This window comes from Chiloscyllium plagiosum, unplaced genomic scaffold (assembly GCF_037043375.1).
Source record: "Chiloscyllium plagiosum isolate Xiang-an unplaced genomic scaffold, Cpla_swu_hap1 HiC_scaffold_16, whole genome shotgun sequence".
NCBI lineage: Eukaryota > Metazoa > Chordata > Chondrichthyes > Orectolobiformes > Hemiscylliidae > Chiloscyllium > Chiloscyllium plagiosum.
In genome coordinates, this window is record NW_028270154.1 from 10,778,651 (window position 1) to 10,803,754 (window position 25,104).

The 25,104-nt window shown below is 45.1% G+C and overlaps 1 long non-coding RNA gene across 1 annotated transcript; it reads right to left on the reverse strand.

The window, feature by feature from the left end:
• Positions 1-632: 632 nt before the first annotated feature.
• LOC148147477 (uncharacterized) lies at positions 633-25,028 on the reverse strand. Its single transcript, XR_015759694.1, has 2 exons — positions 24,664-25,028; positions 633-2,602 (listed from the first exon to the last, which is right to left on the reverse strand). It is a non-coding gene; the product is annotated as an uncharacterized LOC148147477 (long non-coding RNA).
• Positions 25,029-25,104: the final 76 nt, after the last annotated feature.

Below are 25,104 nucleotides of genomic sequence, written 5' to 3' on the forward strand. Positions count from 1 at the left end.
GTGTGTGTGGTGTGTGTGTGTGTACGTGTGTGTGTGGTGTGTGATTTGCGCGTTTACGTGTGTGTGTGGGGTGTTTGATTTGCGCGTGTGCGTGTTTTGTTTGTGGTGCGCGTGTGCGTGTTTTGTTTGTGGTGCGCGTGTGCGTGTTTTGTTTGTGGTGCGCGTGTGCGTGTTTTGTGTGTGGTGTGCGTGTTTTGTGTGTATGTGTGCGCGTGTGTGTGTTTTGTGTGTATGTGTGCGCGTGTGTGTGTTTTGTGTGTATGTGTACACGTGTGTGTGTGTGTGTGGTGTGCAATTGTGTGTGTGTGGTGTGCAATTGTGTGTGTGTTTTGTTTGTGGTGTGTGTGTGTGTGTGGTGTGCAATTGTGTGTTTTGTTTGTGGTGTGTGTGTGTGTGTGTGTGGTGTGCAATTGTGTGTTTTGTTTGTGGTGTGTGTGTGTGCGTGTGTGGTGTGCAATTGTGTGTGTGTGTGTGGTGTGTGTGCATAAGTATGTGTGTGAGTGTGTGCAGTTTGACCTGTAATGATTAGACAGACACTTCACAAACCCATTCCAGGCACAGTGGGGATCTCTCCCATAGAGCAGGAAAAGGGAGCTCAGCTGTTGAAACCAACATAAACACAAGAATATATCCAATGTTTATTTGCTGAACACTGATTTTATTGAATACACATTTTCCAGAATCACTTACAGGATGATCTTAGACCATGGACACTTTCCAATACAGGTTCCCAGTGTTCCCATCAAACACTCCCAGGAAAGTTACAGCACAGGGTTAAATACAGAGTAAAGCGCTCTCTATACCATTCTCATCAAACACACCGAGGACAGGAACAGGTTGGGGTTAAATACAGAGTAAAGCTCTCTCCCTCTACACTTTCCCCACCAAACTTTCCTAGAACCACAACCAGACAGGCTTAGATACGAGTACAGCTTACTCGATATTGACCCAGCCAATCTTCTACTCTTTTAAATGCAAAGTAAAGCTTTCTTTACACTGCCTCATCAAATATTCCCAGGACAAAAGCCACTTGGAGATAGATACAAAGTAAAGCCTCTCAACATTTCCCCTTCATTTTCTCCACAATAGGTACAACACCAGGTTAGATACAGAGTAAAGCTGCCTCTACACCATCACTATCAAACACTCCCAGGACAGGGACAGAACAAGGTTAGATACAGAGTAAAGCTGCCTCTACACCGTCACTATCAAACACTCCCAGGACAGGGACAGAGAAAGGTTAGATACAGAGTAAGGTTCCTTTGACTCTTTAAAACTGAAACTAAAGTTCCCTTGATACCGTCCATACCAAACAATCCCAGGACAGGGTTAGCACAAGATTAAATCCAGAGTAAAGCTCCCTCTACTCCTTTAAACAGAAAATAAAGCTACACTGTCCTCATCAAACAATCCCAGAACAGGTACGGCATGGGGTTAGATATACATTAAGCTCTCTCTACATTTTTTAATCAGAAAGTAAACTTAAAGTTAAGCTCCCCTGATACTGTTCTCATCTGTAAACAATGCCAGGACAGGTACAACATCAGGTTAAATAGGGGGTAACGCTTCCTCTGCTCTTTTAATTGGAAAGCAAAGCTTCATCTACTTTTTAAACTGAAAGGAAATCTTCATCTACACTGTCTCTATCAAACACTCCCGGGCCAGGTACAGTACGGGATTAGGTACAGAGTAAAGTTGCCTCTACTCGATTAAACTGAAAGTAAAGTTTCATCTACGCTATCCCCATCTAACAGTTTCAGGCCAGATACACCACAGGATTGGATACTATGTAAAGCTGCCTCTACACTGACAAGGGGATGAAACTTACATTTGGTCTGAACAAGTGCCTGCAGTGATCTTCCATACAATTTCCATTGTCCTCAATGCCTGACAATGAGGATTCAATTCAGACTCATGAAAAACTGGAAGCTAATGGTGAATGGCCATTAGGAGCTCAGCTGGGACTCTGGACTGGTGGTAACTCAGAGTCTGCAGGTAGCTATGTGGAGAGACTGAGTGAACTCCCAATTCAGGCCCCGAGAGGTTGACCAGAGAATGCACCCGCACCATCTCCAAGCGTTTGTCTTTCTTCAGTTGAGGAATTCAGCTGACTAAGTCAGGAAAGCAGAAAGTCGGGGCACAGCACGGCGATCAGGCTTGGCAAACAAATACTCAGTGGAACATTGTCTTCCCAAGATTCTTGCATTAATCAACAAAACATAGTTCTTTGTCTTGATATCATCAACTGTCAGAAATGTTGTGCAAAGAGTCCATGCTTCCTCAAGCTCACCCAGTCTGAATGGTCCACAGGGTCACAGATCATGTTGCTGAGGTCATAGGTCACGGTGCTGCCAACACCAGTGCCTCGGTGGTTATGCCTCATTCCTTTGTGCTGGGTAACGCCAGACTCGGTAGATGATGATGGACAAGGCAGGGCCAAACATGAGGAAGCTCATCAGGATGACCGTTCCCAGGATCACCAGCACAATTGCCCAGATCTCCAGCACGTGTGCGGATATGGCATTGACCATTGGAGAGGTCACCAACTCATCCATCGTTCACCGACTTGTCCAAACCAGCCAGACAGAAACTTCTTTCACCCCTGCAGATAAAGGAGAGAGCATAAGTAAACAGGAAAGGTTAGTTATTCCCAGTCTCAACCCTTGGCTCAACACCCAGCCACCATCTCCAACCTTGCTGATCCACTGCCCTAGGTTCCAACTTCCAGAACTGGCCTTGGAGTCTCCAGTAAGTGCAGATTCATCTCCAGGACACTATGTAAAGGACACACACATATATATTGTTGGACTATAGGGTCCTTGTGAAATAGTGGCAGTGCCCCCACCTCTGAGCCAGGAGGGCCTGTTTCAAACCACCCCCCCCCCCCCAAAGAAGCGTCTCTGAACAGGTCGATTTGGAAATATCTATGTCGATGGACTATGAGAAACTGGAATATGGAACTGTTTAGACATTGCTGAGCTGAAGAGGGTTGATCATGTGAATTCTTGGTCAAAGTTGACTATGGATTATCTGTTGTTTCCTGGAAAAGCAAGTAATCTTGAAGACCAAAGGGTTCTTTCAGAGAGATAAGGGGTGAATTTTATAGCTCTCAATTACCAATCGGACTTGGGAAACCCTTTGGATTTATGCTGTTCGCTGACTACTGGCAGTATCGAAGATCAACTTGGGTGATTTCCCAGATCGAGGTGTGAATCGTCATGGATGCTGACAACAGAAATCCCTCTCTGAGAGTGAGGGACAAACCTTAAAGCCAAGCCCCAGAAAGTTCTCTCTCTCTCTCAATCAATGAAGTAACTTGAAAATTTGATAGTGATTCAAATATCAAGACTGATATTTGAGGGAGGTTCAGGGTTGGCAGCTTGATATTCCATGATATAGAATCATATAATAAATATTCCTAACTTGGAATGAGAGTTGGTTCAGTCTCAGCCTATATCTCTTAAAGAGCTGGTTTTGTGCTATGTTTTGTGCTGGTTTTGAAACTCTGAGCAGGAGTTGGCTCCATCCTACAACATGATCATGGCTGATCCTCTGTCTCAAAGCCACATTCCTGTTTTGTCTCCATTAGCCTTTGAAATGTCTCTCTGTCCCTCTTCAGTGAAGTAACCAAAAACTGGAAGATAGTTATCTATCCTCTCCCATCATTCACTATGAATGAAAATGAAACAAGGAACATGTGGATACTGGAGATCCAAAACAATCAAAAACGAGTGCTGGAGAAACTCAGCGGGACTGCTGGGGAGAGAGAAACATCGTTAATGTTAAATCTTCTTCAGAACTACAGCAGCTAGGAAATTGTGTCATTAGTGGTCATGATGGAGAGGGAGAAGGGTGGGATGGAGAGGTGGAGAGGGAGGGTGGAGAGACAGAGAGAGACAGACAGAGAGAGAGAGAGGAACAGAGAGAAAAGTGAGTCAGACAAAGGGATAGTAAGCCAGGGAAGAAGGGAAGCGAGATTGGGGATAATGGGGATGATGAGTGAGTGAAAATGGTTTGGCAGTGTTGAAAGTAACCCATGTTGTGGGAGAACCTGGGCTGTAGGGATGGTCATAGACATGGAAGGAGGTGCTCATGCTTGAAGCAGAAGGTGAGATCTTGCTATTCCACACAATACTGAGCCTCACTGAAACACCGTGATATGAATTGCTAACTTATAACTATACAACCTAAACTCTATCCCTTCTTAAACTCCTTCTCCACAAACAGATACAGAAAGACTGACGAGACACTGAGTGTGGATTAAAACAACAAATCAGGAAACACAGTTCAATAGCACCAGTCTGGACGTCAAAATTCAATGAGCCACTTTCTTTCTCTTTCCATTTCATATTTTTGCTGTTGAGATAAGGGTGCTTGCACACTGATGCTCTCCTTCATTCGCTGGCTGGGAATGTGTCCTCCCACTGCCTTCAAATGCATTCTATTCCCTCACCAATTGGGGATTTGCAGAGGAAGGTGAGTGGAAGACAGCTAGCTGTTACTGGAGACATTCCACTAGTTCCACACAAAGCAGACAGACACAAAGAGAGAGAGATTTTAAACGTTTTCTCTTTGCAGGCTAGGTATTTCTGTGCTGTACTGGTTCCACACAAGCCATTGTTAACTGGTCAGGAGTCAATCAGAATATCGCTGCCAAGCAGTTTTACTTCAGTTCAGAAATCATTGGTTCCATGGCTCTACTTCTACTCTGTGTTTCAAGAAAAACATTGAGAGTTGTAAACAATATAGTCGAGTGAACACAATTTTTAAAACTGCAGCTAACTTTTGAGTGGCTTAGTGGTTAGCACTGCAGCCTCACAGCACCAGGGGCCCAGGTTCGATTCTAGCCTCCGGTGACTGTCGGTGTGGAGTTTGCACATTCTCCCTGTGTTTCCTCCCTCAATCCAAAGGTGTGCAGGTTAGCTGAATTGGCCTGAGGAAATTTCCCATAGTGTAGGCTATTGGTCATGGGTAAATGTAGGGGAAAGAGTCTGGGTGGGTTACTCTTCAGATGGTCAGTGTGGACCTGTTGGGCTGAAGGGCCTGCTTCCACACTAACTCTTTGCAGTCTCCTTGGTGTAAAGCAATGTATTTCCTTTTTTTTAGGCAATAAAAAGATGTGGTCCTTACAAGATGTTGCTGGACAGATCAAGAACCTTTGCAGTTACTGTATGAACCACAGGGGGTGACCAATACACCTCCAAATCCAAAGTCCAAAGCCCCAGTTTTGAAGGGGAACAGAGGAATTCTCTTCAACTTATGGAGGTCAATATTTATCTCCCAGTCTTTGTGAGAGAGCAGTGGAAATGGGATCACTGAACAATTTTAACGATGAGGTTGACAGAATCTGGATTAACAAAGGGAGTGTAGGAGAATCAGGGGTTGGCAGGAAAATGGAGTTGAGGGCATAATCATATCAGTGTTATCACAGTAAATGGAGCAGGCTCAAAGGGCTGAATGGCCTGCTCCCGCTCACAATATCACGTAAAACGTCATGAGAAAGTAGATTATCTGGCCATTATTGTTTTGCTGCCTTGGGATCTTGCTGTTCAAAAATTGGCTGCTTTGCTTTCTACATTACAGCACTGTAGGATAGACCAGAGGGGCTGAATGACCACCTTCTGCTCTTAATTCAGACGCTTGCACTTCTACATTTGAAAAGTGTCTTTTTAGCGACGTAAATGGATGGAGAAGCTCCAAGTTCAGGAAGGTGTTGTTACACTGACAAATCCCACTGTTACTTTTCCCCTTTCGACGGTGGGAAGATTTTGTTCGATGTAGAGGCTACTGGGCTGGAAATTCACTGAGACGGTTCTGAAAGAGATGCCGTAGAAAACTAAAGCAACGTTTTGTATACATTAGACAAGTTTTAAGTAGAAACGCAGGACTGAAGACAATCTGTGTAAATCTTCATAAAGACCAACAGCTAAGCTCTGCGTCAGACATGCTCCTGAAGCTGTTGTGTTAACATTTATTGCTGCACATTTACAAACATAAAGACGGGATTTATATTCTTTACACCCCTGTTTAACAAATCTTGTTCACCCACCAACCACATGTTCACTGAATCAATTTGACTCAGGCTCCATCAATGCCTTACTTGGAAAATTCCCATTTTCCTATTCAAGTGCTACCATGACCTCATCCCTCGCTATCTCTGAAACCTTCTCCAGTCCGCTGATCCTCAATCCTAGCCTCAATTCGCAGTTCTAATTACTGCATATTTAGCTGCCTTTTCCCCAAATTCTGGTATTCCCTTCCTAAACCTTTCTACATTTCCACCTCTCTTTATTTAAACTTCCCTTAAAATGGACTTTTGGACCAATTTTCTGGTCCCTATACCACCTTGTGTAGCTCAGTATAAATGTTAGCGTGCTTAAAGACATAACAATGCTGGAAATACTCATAAGGAGAGGCTGGGGTGATATTCCCTGTAGCATTGGAGGCTGAGGGGTACCTTTACAGAGATTTATAAAATCAGGAGGGGCATGGATAGGGCGAATAGCCACGGTCTTTTTCCCAGGGTGGGGGGAGTCCAAAACTAGAGGGCATAGATTTAAGGTGAGAGGGGAAAGATTTAAAAGGGTCCTGAGGGATACGTTTTTCACACAGAGGATAATGTGTGTGTGTGGAATGAGCAGCCAGAGGATGTGGTGGAGGTTGGATCATTAGGTAAAGTGAAGGCTGAGATAGGCAGATTTTTAATCATTGAGGGAACCAAGGGTTATAGGGAGAAGGCAGGAGACTGGAATTGAGGACCATTAGATTAGCCACAATCACAATGAATGGCGGATCAGGCTCAATGGGCTGAATGGCCCCTATGTGTTATGGTCTTAGAGATGGCTGACCCCTCATCATGAGACTGTGACCCAAGTTCTAGGTTCCCCAACCAAGGGAAGATCATAAGACAGCGGAGCAGAATTAGGCCATTCGGCCCATTGAGTCTGCACAACTATTTTCTCGTAGCTGATACATTTCTCAACCACATACTACTGTTTTCTACCTGTAACCCGTGATCCCTTTACTAATCAGGATCCTATCTATCCCTGTCTCAAATACACTTAGTGACTTGGCTTCCAAATCCTCTGTGGAAATGAGTTCCACAGATTTCCCCACCCTCCAGCTGAAGAAACTTTTAGATTAGATTAGATTAGATTATATTACAGTGTGGAAACAGGCCCTTCGGCCCAACAAGTCCACACCGACCCGCCGAAGCGAAACCCACCCATACCCCTACATTTACCCCTTGCCTAACACTACGGGCAATTTAGTATGGCCAATTCACCTGACCCTGCACATCTTTGGACTGTGGGAGGAAACCGGAGCACCCGGAGGAAACCCACGCAGACACGGGGAGAACGTGCAAACTCCACACAGTCAGTCGCCTGAGGCAGGAATTGAACCCAGGTCTCAGGCGCTGTGAGGCAGCAGTGCTAACCACTGTGCCACCGTGCCGCCCACTTCTGCTCATCTCAGTTCTAAAGGGCCGTCCCTTCACTCTGAGGCTGTGCCCTCGGGTCCTCGTCTCTCCCGACTAGTCAAAATATCTTCTCCACATCCACTTTATCCAGGCCTCTCAGTATTCTGTAAATTTCAATTAGATCCTCCCTCATTCTTCTAAACTGCATCGTACACAGACCCAGACTCCTCAACTGTTCCTCATATGACAAGCTCTTCCTTCCCAGGACCACTCCTGTCAATCTCTTCTGGACCCCCTCCAACACCTGTACATCCTTTCATGGACACAGGGAAGTATTCACCCAATACCTAACCTAACAAACCTCTGAACAAGGTTTGTTTTCAATGAGCTTATCTCTCATTCCCCTAAATTCCAGCCAAACAATCTCCTCTCTGGAATTAATCTCACTGCACTTTGGAAAAAGGCCAATCTATCCTTCCTTAGGTAAGAGACTAAAAACTCTATTAGTGGAGTCAGACGTTGCCTGATCATTTGTCATTGGTGTGAAGCCATAAATTGTTGTAACTTTATATTTTTGTGCTTAATGCTTGTCTAATGGATGTGCCTGTATGCCAACGTTGTTAAGATCTTTTTGATGGTTAATAGAATCATTTAAGTGTGGTCACATTAACTCCGTTCTTTCCTGGGTCAGAATTTTCGTCTGTTGGCAGTGCCTCAGAGATAGGAGGGTACTCCCTGTGGAGTATAGCCTGGGACAAGGACCTCATGTGGAGTCTTTTTAACGTGGGGAGGCTCTTACAGTACAGCTAGCAGAGTTCTGGCTGAGCAGGAACCTATCACTCTGTGAACTCAGACCCAAGTTGATCCAGATCTGCTCTGGTCACATCTGTGCTGAAAATGTGTTGCTGGAGAAGCGCAGCAGGTCAGGCAGCATCCAGGGAACAGGAGAATCGACGTTTCGGGCATAAGCCCTTCTTCATCTGTGACCATCAAGACCTGAAGTAGGACTGGAGTGCTTGGCTCAGAGACAGGAATACTATGCACTCCGTCACAATGATGGTGGGGTATGTTAATGTCTGGTTAACAATCCAGAACTAAAAGGTGTGGTGCTGGAAAAACACAGCCAGTCAGACAGCATCTGAGGAGCAGGAAAATTAACATTTCAGCCATAAGCTCTTCATTAGGAATGAGGCTTGTGGGCCGGGGGGCTGAGAGATAAATGGGAGGGGGGGGTGGGGTTGGACGGAAGGGAGCTGAGAAAGCAACAGGTAGATGAAGGTGAAGGAGAAGGTGATAGGTCAGGGGGGAGGATGGACAGGTCAGGAGGGCGGTGCCGGGTTGGAGGCTTGGGACTGGGATAATGTGGGGGAAGGGGAAATGAGGAAGTTGTTGAAATCCACATTGATCCCGTATTGTTGCAGGGTCCCAAGGTGGAATATAAGACATCCTTCCTCCAGGCACCGGGTGTGAATAGTATCAAGGTAGCTTTATTCTGTATCTAACCCCTGTGCTGTTCCTATATGGGAGTGCTTGATCGGTCAGTGTAGAAAGAGTTTCACTCTGTACCTGATCCTGTGCTGTATCTGTCCTGGGAGCTTTTGATGGGGACAGTATAGAGAGAGCTTTACTCCATATATAAATCCCTCCTGCCTGAATAATAGGTGTGTTTTATACCCAAATTCTAACATGTCTTTGTCAGTGAACAAGGATGGCTAAGATCAAAAATGAATCCTGTATTTTCCTGTCTTGCAAACAAACCAGAAAATTGTGACTGGTAATGATATAGCGTAATGGTAATAGGTATGCAGCCTTGACAAGATCATTTAACAGATGGCTACTGTAAAAGTATTCAACAATCAACACTAAATATTTTGGGTAAATACAATCAGCTAAAAAAAATTATTTATCTGCAATTAAATTTACCAGGGAGGTAAATGATATTTGTCTGATATTTAAGAATACTCCACCCAAGTCAGCCATGTGATTCTGTACAGGATTTTACAGACCCTCGCTGGCAGCTTTGTAGGACCTTGGAGTGGGGGAGGTTCTCCCCTCAATCCCACCAAGACCTTACTTCCATCTTCTGTCAGCCCTTTGTCCATCAAGATCAGTTCTTCCCACACCCCCACTCTTCCAGGTGAAGAAAGGAGATTGGGAATACCGGAGGTTCAATTGTTGGACCTGATCCCATCCAGGAAACTGGTCTCCACCTCCATGAGGACTCTGTGTTCATGGTTACCCACCACGAGACTGTGCAGAGATTCCTTAATAATGGGATCGCATGAAATTGCACTTCCCCAGCAATCGATCTGACCCTTTGGATGCTTGTAATTTATTATCATTTCTTCCTTTCATTCATGGAATGTGGGTATTGCCAACTGGGCCAGCATTTATTACCCTTGAGAAGGTGGTGGTGAGCTGCCTTCTTTCAAGATAATCAGAGGGTTAGATAGGGTGGACAGTGAGAGCCTTTTTCCTCAGATGGTGATGGCTTGCATTCGGGGGCATAACTTCAAACTGAGGGGTGATAGATATAGGATAGACGTCAGATGTAGGTTCTTAACTCAGAGAGTAGTAAGGGCGTGGAATGACCTGCCTGCAATAGTAATAGACTCATCAACTTTCAGGGCATTTAAATGGTTATTAGATAAACATATGGATGATAATGGAATAGTGTAGGTTTCACAGGTTGGCGCATCATTGAGGGCCGAAGGGCCTGTTTTGCGCTGTAATGTTCTGTGTTCTATGAACTGCTGCAGTCCATGTGATGTAGGTTGACCCATAATACCCTAAGGGAGGGAATTCCACATTTTGACCCAGTGACAGCGAAAGTTGATGATATATTTCCAAGTCAGGATGGTGAGTGCGTTGGAGGGGAATTTGAAGGTGGTGGTGTTCCCATGTACCTGCTGCCCTTGTCCTTCTGGATGGGACTGGCTGTGGATTTGGAAGGTGCTGTCTAAGAAGCCCTGGTGAATTTCTCCAGTGTGACTTGGAGATAGTAGACACTGTTGCTACTGAGGGTTGCTGGTGGTGGGCATGAATGTTTGGGGATGTGAGACCAAGCAGGGGGGCTCTGTCCTGGATGGTGTCAAACTTCTTGAGAGTTATTGGAGCTGCATCCAATCAGACAAGTAGGGAGTATTCCATCATACTCCTGACTTGTGGCTTGGCTTTGGGAAGTCAAGAGATGAGTTACTTACCATGGAATCTTCCGTTAATCAAATTTTCAGATGAGCTGCTGATTCTGTGAGGTAAAAATCACAGTTTCCATATTCCCAGCTGAGGTGGGATTGAAAGGCTGGGACTATAGCACCACCCTCCTCTAGCTTATCTCTCCACGCTTCAGGCTCTCTGCCTTTATTCCTGGTGAAGGGCTTTTGCCCGAAATGTCGATTTCGAAGCTCCTCGGATGCTGCCTGAATTGCTGTGCTCTTCCAGCACCACTGATCCAGAATCTGGTTTCCAGCATCTGCAGTCATTGTTTTTACCTCTATAGCACCACCCTGCCCATTCACCCAACTGCAGCTTGATCAAGCCATGGCTCCCTGTGGCGGGGGAATGGGACGGGGAAGTCAGTCACGTCCCAGTGTGGGGTCTAGGACCCTGCTCTTTGCTGGAAGAACATTGTGTTATTGACACACACCTATCATCATACCCAAATCAGCTGGAGTATTCTGGACTGTGTAAAAGTCGGAAAGCTCCAGAACTCACTGGTGTATTTAGTGACTCCCTCTTCATTCCGTTGAAGTTAACAATCACACACACCAGGTTATAGTCCAACAGGTTTACTTGGAGGCACTCGCTTTTCAAGTGCTGCTCCTTCATCAGGTGGTTGTGTACCTGATGAAGGAGCAGTGCTCTGAAAGCGATTGCTTCCATATAAACCTGTTGGACTATAACCTGGTGTTGTGTGATCTTTATCTTCATCCCGAGACCACCATCAGCATTTACCTGCTCTGGTGGTGACTCACCCTCAGCCCCTCCCAATCCCCACCCCCTCTCCACCATTGTTTTTAAGAACTTAGTGGATTTGAACATTTTCCTTGTCACAGAAAACTAGGCCTGTGTAAGTTTCTTCAGAATGACACAATATTTCCAGTGCAACATTCTTGTTGCAGAAAGGCACCAACATGAACTGTCGAGTCCCATTCACGGTTTGAGATTTTAACTATACTTACATCTTAATTTTTTTAATATATTAAACACACTTTTAATTACTTCTACTTTCTGCCTTTTTTAATTCAATATTTCATTCTCTTTCTGCAGCTCATTTAATTCTCATTTCACTGACTTCTTTCTCCATTTTCCCTCTGTTTCATCCTCAGTCCATGGTGAAGTAAACAGACTGTTGCCCTAATCATTCACTGAGCTCTCATCTTCCCTATTGTTCTGCTACACTGTGATCAGCTCACGCTCTCAACCAATGACACTGCAAATTCTATTCAACATTCGCTAAAGGCTGAGAGAAAGTATCTAACTCAAGGCACACATTACAACATACCTCACGCCATCAGGGTATTAAATTGCAAGCAAAATAAAATTGACATAAATGCTGAAGTACAGGACAGATTGAACAACAGTGTACGCAAAAGTTTGATGCTTGACAGATGCTGACACAAAGTCAGTCTGAAACTTGCCAGATCCTCCGTACACACAGAGAAAAGTTACTTAAGCTACACACTATTTCTGTCCACTGGCCAACATCAGGCAGGCATGGAATCTGAGAATTCATACAAGAACAACAAGAATGTTGGTTGTAAGAGGTCATTACCATATCTCTCAGGAATAAGTCAATGAATTTCACTGAATTCCAGAGTACACTCATATATTCTTACTTTTGCACTCTTGCTCAATCTTCCTCAAATGAATACGGAAATTCGGCATGTCCATAAAGACTCTTTACCAGTTTTCATTGCGCCTTAGAAGGTATTTTATCTGGATGCATCCTGGCTTGGTATGGCAGCTGCTCTGCTCAGGACCGTAAGAAACTACAAAATTGTGAATACAGCCCAGTCCATCACACAAACCAACCTCCCATTGACACCACCTTGCTGTCTTGGGAAAGCATCCAACATCACCAAAGACCCCTCCCACCCGGTTATAATCTCTTCCAACTTCTTCCATCAGGCAGAAGACACAAAAGATTAAACACGCGCACCAAGATTCAAGAACAACTGCTTCCCCGCTGTTATTAGACTTCTGAATGGGCCTCTCAAATTTAAAATTTAATGTTGACTCGCTGTTTGTGCACCCTCTCTGCAGCCATAACATTGCATTCATCCCTCTGTCTTTTATCCTAATGCACTTTGTATGGTATGATCTGCCCGTACTGCATGCAAAACAACATTTTTCACTGTACTGAGACACGTGACAATAATAAATCAAATCAATCATAGGGAGTCAACATTTTGCACAGAGCAAGCACCTGAAATTACACAGAATGAGGTGAAAAATATCCATTTAATACTTCACCCACGTCTCCTACCTCCATGTGTCAATTCCTTGCTTAGTCCCCAATCAGCCCCACTTCGGCTTTTACTATTATTAATACTTATGATTCTTTTTCTCTTTCTTCTTTCACTGTTAATATGCCGAAAGAAGATTTTTGGATTCCTATTTATATTAGCTGCTTTTATCATAATCGTTCCTTATTTGCTTTCTCATCTCCCTTCTGACCGTTTGGTATTCTTCTCGATCCTAAACTGCATTTTCTACCCCACACCTGTTGGAAGCGCATTCATTTTTCCTTTAATATAAATTTCTACCTCCTTTTACATCGGATCCCGTGGATTTGTTTGTCTTTCCACGGGAACGTTCATTGACCAGCCCCTTCTCTGAAGGCAGAAGGTAAACATTAAAACAGAGACATGAACATGAAACCTTTCCCCTTGCATTTCAGATCAGACAAGAGCAAGAAAAACAACTTTGTGAAGGAAAACACTATTGATCCAGCCATGAGAACAGGTTGCTGATTGGTTGGAATGGAGATGTAGCAGGAACTGTTTTCTGTCAATCTCAGTTTACTGATTAAATTCAAACCAGGCAAGTTCACTTTAATTTCATTGGTGTTCAATTCCAACACTCTCGACCCTCCCACAGTCAGGTTTCTCTATGACATTCCTCCCTGATATTAATTCTGGCATCCCTGTCTTGGATGGCTGCATCAAACAAGGCCATAACATGGCCTTCGAGCATTTCCCTCAACCCCAGTTAACAGCAGCTGCTCTGCAGAACAACGGATTACTCAGCACTGAGCTATCATGGTCCCACTGCCAAAGACACCCTGGCCAGCTTTCTCAGAGAGTTGGAGATGAGCCAGCTTTGGCATCAAAGATTTCTGTGAACAGCCTGCTCAGTCTATACTCCTGACTTCAAGGCTTTGAGGTAAATCATTTGTTAATCAGCCAAGAGTCCCTCAGGAGCAAAACTGTCAGAATGAATTCTCAAGTCTCCCGCACCTTGTGAAACCAGTCCAGACACCATGTGCGGTCCCCCAATGTTGAAATAATGATTCACCAATTCACTTTATTTCTACGTTGCCACACAAGAGTCAGTCTCCGACCACTGTTCATGGCTCCTTTGGCCATTCACAGGTGGACTCTCCTGCACAAGTCTTGACCAATATGAAGCTGAACAACTTGAGAAAGAGAGGCAGCAAGATCTCTTTCAGACCACCCACCTGACCCACGGTTCAATAAGGCTGAACCTCTACCTAAACCCCTACCCTTAATTTCCTTCACTGTGTGTTTTATTCACTTGTGGAATGTGGGTGTCACTGGCCAGGTCATCATTGATTGTCCATCCCTTGAGAAGGTGGCAATGAGCTGCTTTCTTGATCCACCACACTCTTTATGCTGCATGTACAACCTCCACAGAATCCATTGATCTCAGCGTCGGAAAGAATCAACAATTATGTATCCAAGGCCCTCTGGGGTAGTGAGTGAGGTAGTGGGGGCAGGAATATGTGGCAATGGGATGAGAGTGCAGGGTGTTAGTGATGGCTGTGAGTGGGTGGTAATTGGTGTGGATACAGGGCACAAAGTGTGGGTGCACGGTGTGGGCATAGGTGAGGGGCTCAGGGTGTGAATTACATTGGTGGGGTGTGTGCAGGGTTTGGGTGACGGGTACAGAGTTAACTGAGGGTAAGAGTGAGCGGTGTGTATGAGGTGTGAGACCATTCAGAACCACCCAACTCCGGGCCTTATTACAGCTTTGTTTCCATATATGGTCAGAAGGGCAAAATCCTAGACCTTCAGTGAGAGTGATCGCTATTGACATCAAGACAGCACTCGATCACCACGGAGTCCAGTGAGCGTGCTCAGTGGGGATCAGTCCTGGAAGGTGTTCAGTCTCTTGGGTATGCTTGGACTCATCCAGGCAAGAGGTGAGCATTTGATCCTGATTGGAGTCTTGTAGATAGCAGACAGGCTTTGTGGAGCAGGTGGTGAACTACTTGCTGCAAGATTCTTAGCCTCTATCCTACTCTCATTACCAAGGCTCTCACCTACCTGATCCAGTTGAGTTTCTGGTCAATGGTGACCTCCAAGGTGGTAATACTGGGGGATTCGGTGCTGGCAATAACACTGAATGTCAAGGAGAGGTGGTTGAACATTTGAATGAGATGCTAAACTGAGGCGTGGCGTAGCCTCTCAGATAAACCTCAGAGATCCTATGGAACTTCCAAAGAAGAGCAATGGAAATCTTCCTGGTTGACATTTAACCAACTTAGATCCTGAGACAGATGATAAGGTATGAAGCTAGATACAAATTCTTTCTTGACAATTGTTAATTTCTGTTATCTACTGACTCACCCATGGTAACAGTCATCACTCTTTACTCCCAAGTGGAATAGATCTTCAAGTTTACAAATGTAAGAACCACTTCCTATAGGGTTACTATTACCAAAAAGAATGGAAACCGGAACATGTAACACTCCTGCCCCTGTGCTGCAGAGAGCATTGAGTGTAGCAGTGGGGATTTTGCATGCTCTGTCTCAAGGCATAGCCAGACATGGACGTACCCACAAACAGGAGCAGGCAGTCAGACAAGATCATTCTCTTCATCGCCTGGATCTGTTAATATCCAACTTGGCCACATGGCAAACCCAGGAAGACGCTAATGATGAGGTGTACTTTATATATTTTCAATTAATTAAAATAAGCAAAGTAACCAAAGAGCGACCCGTTAAAGGGTATTTCAACTAAAACTAAACAAACTTTGAATAAAGCTAGAACATTAATGAAATCTTGAACTAAAATGCCATTCCTGGGGCTAATGAGGTTCCTAAGATGCCCCCCCTCCGGTTGTGGAAGGCAGTCACTCTTTAAGTGCTCAATATATTTGTAAGCAACATTCAGGGATTGTTAGAATACATCTCTGGAGCAGAGATGTCTCCTGGGTCAGAGGTAGGGACCCCACCACTGTGCCAAAACAGCCTCTCTAAATGTGGCTAGTTTAGGCATTTTCCTCATCAACCTGTTCACAGATGTTATTACACATGCCCTAGACCAGATGGGGCTTGAACCCAGGCCTCCTGGTCCTGGTCCGGAGATGGGGACACTACCACTGTGCCATGGGGACACTACCACTGTGCTCAAGGCACCTGCAGTAGTTCCACTCTCCCACTATAGAGAGACGACTGGTGGTGGTTTAACCTGAGGATCACTGTGCCTCAGGCGAGAGGAATGGATGAGAAGGAGAGACCATCATGGAAGCCTCAGCTGGTTTGGGAAATGAACCCATGCTGTTGGAGACACACGGTAACACAAACCCAGCCATCCAGCCAACTGAGCTAACTGACCCCATAACAGAACATGGACAATTGTCTATCTTCTGTGGTTTATGGGATCTCTTCCCCATTTTGCCGTGTCATGAGACCATGATACGTGCATCCTAAATGTTTTTTTACACATCATAACTGTCTCCAAATTTAGCTTCTTTACTTCATAGGTCTACACTGAGGTTTTCAGGTTCTTTAGGCAGGATTTTTTCTGTGGGTAGTTATTACCTTTTTCCTGTTTTCTTCTCAGTACAGAAAGTCTAAACATAGTGTGCAAAAAAAGATCAACTGTTAAATTTCAGGGTTATTGTGGTCAAGTTGTTTGAAACCTAAGAAAACAGCAGAGGAAATTGGAGCACCACCCAGGCCATTCCACACCTTGAGCCAACATTAAATTGAATTAAACCCTGAGAGAGGTTCATGGCCTAGTGGTATTATCACTATAACGTTCATTCAGACAGCCAGGTCATGCTTTGGGTACAAAACAGAAATTGCTGGAAAAAAGCTCGGCAGGTCTGGCAGCACCTGTGAAGAGAGAAAGCGGAGTTAATGTTCTGGGTCCAGTGTGACTCTGCTTCAGAACTCAGGAAGGGTCACTGGACGCGAAATGTTAACTTTGCTTTCTCTCTTTACAGGTGCTGCCTGACCTACTGAGGTTTTCCAGCAATTTCTGTTTTTGTTTCTGATTTCCAGCATCCACAGTTCCTTGTTTTAATTGTTGAACGATCTGAGGACGTGGGTTTGGCAGATCGTGGAATTCAAATTCAATAAAAATCTGGTATTCAGAGGTGTCATGGTGACCATGAAATCATTGTCAAGTTCAGACCATCTGGTTCACTAATGTCTTTCAACGGTGGAAATCTGCCATCCTTACCTGGTCTGGCCTACGTGTGACTTCAGACCCACAGCAATGTGGTTGGCTCTGAACTGCCCTCTGGATAATTAGGGATAAGCAATAAATATTAGCCGAGCCAGCGATGCTCACATCCTGTGAATGAATCCAAAAGGCCACAACCAGGTTGGGCATCAGCAGCTGAGTCCTGTTAGAATTCCTACAGTGTGGAAACAGGCCCTTCAGCCCAACAAGTCCACACTGACCCTCTAAAGAGCAACCCACACAGACCCATTCCCCTACCCTATTACTCTACATTTCCCCTGACTAATGCACCTAACCTACACATTCCTGACAATCTGGGGCAATTTAGCATAGCCAATACATCCTAACCTGCACACCTTTGGACTGTGCGAGGAAACCAGAGTACTCTGAGGAAACCCACGCAGACACAGAGAATGTGCAAACTCCACACAGACAGTCACCCGAGGGTGGAATCGAACATGGGTCCCTGGCGCTGTGAGGCAGCAGTGCTAACCACTGAGCCACTGTGCTGACTCCATCCAGTAATACTGGGCAAAAATTGTTTTAGAGGGTGGGAAAGAAGGGGACCATTATCTTCACCAAGATGTTCTTCAATCATCAGAGGCAAACCCCACCCACCACCACACTGGATATAATACCTTCCCTCCTATCTGCCATCTCTCCAGCACCCATCTCCTCACACTCCACCAGCCTACCCAGTCAAGTTGGCCGAACTCTCCACATCCAACACACAAGACGTCTCTCAGCCCGGGATTCATTAGGTCTTCTTTGAAGGACTTGTGGCATCTCCAGGGGGTGGCACTTCCTGTCACTGAGAGATGGACATCCCATTCTCCATCAACTCAGACCACCTACTCTGCACGACTGGAGGCAGGCATTTATTGCCCAGAGGGCAGTTTAAGAGTAGACCACACTGCTGTCCAGACCAGGTAAGGATAGTTTCCTTCCCCAAAGTACATTCATGAACCAGATGGGATTTTCCAGACAATCATCTACAGTTTCACAGTCATCATTAGACTTATAGAATCCAGATTTTTTTATTGAATTCAAATTCCACCATCTGTTGTGGCTGGACTCGAACCCGGGTCCCCAGAACATTTTCTGGTTCTCTGGATTAACAGGCCAGCGACAATACTTGATAACACTGTTACCTTCCCCTTTCCTTTGGTTAAGGGGGTGCGGGGAGCAAGTGATTTGCCCTCACCATAATATTCGACCTGTGGTTTGACCAGTGCTGTTTGGAGTCAGATTTCCTTCCTCTTGTTCCCAAATGCCGGATGGAAGCATATCATTAGAGTCTGAATTGTTTACAGACCTTCTGCTATTAATGTATACAGATCTTTTAATCTGTCTGAACACAATTTCTCATCAATTAAGAAAGATTTGGCTTTTCTATTTTTCATATTTACTTGTGGTCAAAACATTTAATAGAACATAGAATAATACAGCGCTGAACAGGCCCTTCGGCCCTCGAAGTTGCGCCAACCTGTGAACTATTCTCAGCTCGTCCCCCTACACTATCCCATCATCACCCATATGCTTATCCAAGGATTGTTTAAATCTCCCTAATGTGGCTGAGTTGACTACATTAGCATGTAGGGCATTCCACCCCCTTACCACTCTCTGAGTAAAGAACCTGCCTCTGACATCTGCTTTCAAGAAGGAGTTGGATATAGTTCTCAGGGCTAAAGGGATCAAAGGGCATCAGGGAGAAGGCAGGAACAGGAGACTGAGTTGGATGATCAACCACCATCATACTGAATGGCATATCAGGCTTGATGGGCTGAATGGCCTCCTCCTGCTCCTATTTTCTATGATTCTATACCAAAGTGAATAACTGATCTAACAAACAGGTTTGTTTTTAAATAGAAACAGGATGTCTTTATCAGTTGGTTAGCATTTTGAACTCAGCTGATTGAGTGACAAGGGAGATAGCACGCCAGCTGCCAACTATACATTCCATCCACGTCATCAGTTTGATAATAGAGCCATGGAGACGGTGTAGCCTTGAAATACTACACGAATGAATTCGAGAACAGTGCAGTCCAGTGCTGGTGAAGAGCAAGGAATTGCTGTAATGGCAATGTTATTGATTTCGCAACCCAGGGAACATGTGATTGAACCCCACCACAGCAGCTTCTGAAATTTAATTCAATCACACATAGCACATGGTGTCCTTAAATCAACGATTGTTGTGAAAAATCATCTATTGCCCCTTATGAAAGGTATAGCTGAGATAGATAGATCCTCAAACAGTCAGGGCATCAACTATCACGGGGCAAAGACAGGAAAATGGAGTCACAGATTATCAAATAAGTCATGATTTGGAGATGTCGGTGTAGCACTGGGGTGTACAAAGTTTAAAATCACACAACATCAGATTATAGGCCAACAGGTTTCATTGGAAGCACTAACTTTCGGAGTTATGGTATCATGAATTACTTATTTGGATGGGAGAAAGTGAGGACTGCAGATGCTGGAGATCAGAGTAGGAACGTGTGGTGCTGGAAAAGCACAGCAGGTCAGGCAATATCCAAACAGCAGGACTCTCTTGCTCTTTGGATGCTGCCTGACCTGCTGTGTTTTACCACTTACTTGGATGATCAGCCATGATGGTGTTGAAGGGCTGAATGGCCTACTCCTGCTCCTGTTCTCTGTATATTGAATGGCAGAGCGAGCTCAGTGAGTTGAATTCCTACTCCTGCTCCCACCTCTTATGGTCATGACTCCAGAACCACAGCAATGTGACTGACTCTTAAGTCTCTCAACTGAAACAGTTCAACAAGCAACTCAATTCTAGGGCATTTAGAGTCGGGCAGCAAATGCTGGCCTTGCCTGTGATGCCCCCATCCCATGAAAGAGGAAAGAAGCCCCTATTCGGTAACCCATGCACCAGATCTTTGGCGAATGTATTCAGTTAACCATGTAATGTTTCCCTTTGCAAGTATCTTTTGAAACTTTCCATTGAATCTGCTTCCTCCACCTTTTCAGACAGCACCTACCAGATCATAACAACTCAGTGCGTTAAAAACAATCTCCCTCATGCCACCTCCGGTTCCTTTGCCAATCACCGCAAATCTGGTGTCCTCTGGTTGCTGATTTTTCCACCACTGAAAACACTTCTTTAACAAAAACACTCATGTTTTGAATGTTTCCAGTAAATCTCCTCTTAGCGCTCTCTGCTTTGTGAGGAATGACTCCAACATACTGAGGGAGTGCTGCCCTGTTAAAGGTACCATCGTTGGCATAATGTGAGGCACTGTGCATGCAGGTAAACATGGTTACCATTTTGTAGCAGAGTAGGACAGTCCATGCTGAGAACCAATATCACTGTGGTTTACCAGGCGACTAACAGAGGGAGTGTTGTGGGAGTAGAGGCAGGGGAAGGGAGGTTTGAGCAGCACCTTTGGAGTTGGGTGCTCTTGTGATTAGAATTCCAGGAATATACGTCCCCCTGGCAATCTTGGCACACCAGAATGCCCACCAACATGGTTGGGTGCTCATGAGTTAAAGTCAATCCGAAGAGCACTAGACTTAAGGAAGGCGATGGCCGAGTGGTATTATTGCTGGACTGAAACCCAGGCAATGTTCTTGGGAGTCTGGGTTTGAATCCTGCCATGGCACGTGGTGGAATTTGAATCCAACAAAAATCAGGAATTAAAAGTCTCATGTTGAGTGCTGGGAAAACCTATCTGGTTCATGACTGTAAAGAAAACTTTCTTCAGGGAAAGAAACTGTCATCCTTGCCCCTTCTGGCCTACATGTGACTCCAGACCAACAGCAATGTGGTTGACTCACAAGAGCCCACTGGGTAATTTGGGACGAGCAATAAATGCTGGGCCTGACCAGAGATGCACTTATCCCGTCAATGAGAAAAAGAGTACTGTGATCTCTCTAGTTATTCAAAATGTTGCTCACACTGTTTATCTGAAAGATTACTCACTATTTCTCTGTTACTCACAATCTCTACCTCTGTCTCATAACTTACTGGCTTTCTGCTTTATTTATATGTTGTGCAATCGGAAAGAGTTTTTGTGGTCATCTTGTAAAAGCAAAGACTTTGGGCAGCGTCTAACTCACTCGCCTCTGAGTCAGAAAGTCGCGTGCTTTCAAATCTCACTTCACAGGTTCCAGCATCCAGTCTAGGCTGACGCTCACAGTGCAGTAGTGTGAGAGTGCTGCACTGCCTTTTGGAAGAGACATGAAATATAAGACTTAGGAAAAGAGCAGACTATTCAGCCCTTTGAGCCTGCTCCACCACTGAATAAGATCTGGTCCTGTTCCCAGCTTCATTTTCCTATGTGAACCTAATGACCCTGCACTCCCTTATCTGTCAAAACTTTATTGAATTCTGCCTTGAATAAAGTTAAACCTGCACTATCTTCTGAGCAAGAGAATTCTACACACTAAACAACCTTACAGAAAATATTTCTCTCTGCTCTTTGTTGAAAAAGAGACTCCTGACTCATAAGCTGTGTCCCCCAGTTGTAGTGTCCCCCATAAAAGGAAACATTCTCCTGTATCCATTGTATTTAGTCCCTTCAAAATCTTGCTGATAAAATAATAGGTTCACATTTACCCATGTTATAATCCATCTGCCAACTTTTTGCCCATTCACTTCAGACTCTGCCTTCTCTCAGCAATTTATTTTCCTAACTATTTCAGTGTCATTGACATATTTAGCAACTGTACAGCATTCCTCCCCCACCCCCTCCGATAATGTATGAAGGTTATAAATAGTTGAGGTACCGGCACTAATCCAGTGGCATTCCATTAGTGACAGCTTGTAACCTGAAGATACATAACGGAGTGCTGCATGTCACAGGCATGGGACTGAGGGAGTGCTGCACTGTCAGAGGGTCAGTACTGAGGGAGTGCTACACTGTCGGAGGGTCAGTACTGAGGGAGTGTTGCGCTGTCAGAAGGTCAGTACTGAGGGAGTGCTGCACTGTCAGAGGGTCGTGACTGAGGGAGTGCTCCACTGTCAGAGGGCCAGTACTGAGGGATTGCTGCACTGTCAGAGGGTCAGTGCTGAGGGAGTGCTGCACTGTCAGAGGGTCAGTATTGAGGGAGTGCTGCACTGTCAGATGGTCAGTACTGAGGGAGTGCTGCACTATCAGAGGGTCACAACTGAGGGAGCACTGCACTATCAGATGGTCAGTGCTGAGGGAGTTCTATAGTGTCAGAGGGTCAGAACTGAGGGAGTGCCACACTGTCAGAGGGTCAGTGCTGAGGGAGTGCCACACTGTCAGAGGGTCAGAACTGACAGGGTGCTGAACTGTCAGAGGGTCAGAACTGCACTGCGCTGTTCGAGAAGAAATTGAACCACCTCTCCATCTGCCAATGGCCTGGGTCAATAATTGACCCTCACTAGCAATATTGAGAAAAATAGATTATCAGCTTGTCTCAGTGCTAGTTGTGGGACCTATCTGAAAAGCTGCAACATTCAGCTGTGAATGCTGGTGGACAATTGAATAACTAACAGGAAATGGTGGCTCTAAAAATATCCTCATTTTCAATCGTGGTGGGGCTCAGCACATTAGTGCAACAGATAAGAATGCAGCATTTGGAACAATCTTCAGTCAGAGTACCAAATGGATGATCCATATTGGTATTTTCCAGTCGTCTCCAGCCTCTCAGATGCCAGTCTCCAGCCAAATCAATTCACTCCAAACGACATCAGAAAGGATTTAAGGCACTGGACGGTGCAAAGACTATGGGCCCTGACAATTTTCCAGCAATAATACTGGGGTTTTGTACTCCAGAACTTGCCACTCCCCTAGCCAAGGTCTTCCGGTACACTACAACACTGGTATCTGACCAACAATGTGGAAAATTGCCCCAGTCTGATCACAAAAAGCAGGATGAATCCATTGTAGACAATTACCGCCCCATTGCTTCACAAGAAACTACAGCAATGAATTGGAAGGGATTTTTGCCAGCGGCAGAGACACTGCAAGGCTAGGAAAGAGAGGTGGGCATCTAGGATTGCCTGAAACGTCGATTCTCCTGCTCCTTCTCCAGCACCACTCTAATCTTGATCCAGGATTGACAATCCCTTCTCAATTTCGAAGCTCCTTGGATGCTGCCTGAACTGCTGTGCTCTTCCAGCACCACTAATCCAGAATCTGGTTTCCAGCATCTGCGGTCATTGTTTTTACCTCTCTAAATTCTTCTCAAGCCCTACCAGACAAAACCATGTCAAATACTGACCTGTGATTCCACCTCCATGTGGTCAATGAGGGGGGGGGGGTCCCCCGGTTTTGTATCCGTCTTTTCAGGCAAGGTACAGAACAGCAATTCAGACAGAAACAAAAAAAAACAGGAAATGCTGGAGAAACTCAGCAGGCCTGGCTGCATCTGTGGGTATAGAGTTAACATTTCGGGTCCAGTGACCTTACTTCAGAACTGAGTGTAATTAGGAAAGATGATTCAGACAAGAGTCTGCAATGCGAAAGGCACATGTTGCTGGATCAGCACAAAAGATCAAGCCAATGTAACCATTGGAGCGTAAGTGCTGAAAACCCATCATATTCATGTTGTTGGCACTCTGTGGAGGAGATCAAGAGTCCTTTCATCCAGTTGGGGCTCACTGTGTAACACTACCCACCAGTGAATCTACCAGTTTGATTGTTAGGGAAAGCTCTCAATTTCAACTCAACCTTCTTTAGGCAAATCAGCAAGGATTTGGAGGTGCTGGTGTTGGACCGGGGTGTACAAAGTTAAAAACTAAACAACACCAGGTTATAGTTCAACAGGTTTGCCCGAAATTCTGTGTCTTACATTCCTATTCTCCACAACCACCTGATGAAGGAGCAGCGCTCTGAAAGCCAGTGCTTCCAAATAAACCTGTTGGACTATAACCTGGTGTTGGGTGATTTTTGACATCAATCAGCAAGTTTGACTTACACCACAGAATACACTTTCCCAAGTAACTGATGCCTGAACACGATTAAAATTAGTAAACATTTCATCGCAGATCACAGTTTTAGTGATTTAACCACGAGCAAACTATCAACTACTAAACAAAAGAAACGATGAGTTCAGATGGCGGTTCCCCGGACCCATACATAAACCCTGCTTTCTCTCTTCCCAGACGCTGCCAGACCTGCTGAGTTTCTCCAGTAATTTCTAATATTAGCTGCATTCTTCCAAGTGCTCCGGGAATTGATCATTCTTAAATACAGCAGAGAATACCTTTTTTTTTTGACCTGAAATGGTGGAAATATCCGAAGTGAAAGTAGGAAAGATCGCTGTCTTAATTGACCACGTCTCGCAGCAGTCAACAAGCCCCCGGGGCAATTTCCAGCGCGTTTTGCGACGGGTTTTCCGATAGCGCTCGAAAGCAATGCCTTTGGCGGATAGTTAGGATTATTATGTCCACCCTCCGCTTTGAAAGCAACCAGGCAGCGACCCCCTTTGTCTTTCAGTCACTTCACGGCTGCCTTTACAGAGGGGCTCTCGTTTTTTTTTGGGGGGGAGGAGGAGCTGGGTTTGTGGGGAGGCGGGGAAAGGGGATAAAGCCTGTTGGTTCTGCTGGAGACACATGGAGTGATTTGTAAAAAGCAGGCACATTGCACTTACACAGAGAGAGTCCAGTCCCAGCGCAGCTCCCTGATCCTCCTCCAGCCTGCTCCTGTCTGACCAGTCACTGGCATGCATCACTTCGGGACTAAACCTTACGTTTCACGGACACTTTTTCCAGCAGAAAGTATCTTTTCGACTTTTCTCCCCTCCCCTCGTGGGAAATGACAGTGGAAAGTGAGATAGAAATAAACGTCACATGCCTGCTGCGGCTCTACCAGTTTTAACAACGCGGTGGGAAATGCATCCATCGCCAAATTAAAATGTAACTTTTAACAAACTTGCCCCGGCCTTCAAACATCCTAATTTAGAATATAATTGATGGGGGAAGGAGAGATGATCAGGGATATGCAGGAATGTATACTGAGGTTAAAATCTAATCGGTCATGATTTTATTGAAGGGCAGAACGGGATTGAGGGGCCGAGTGTCCTCTTTTTGAT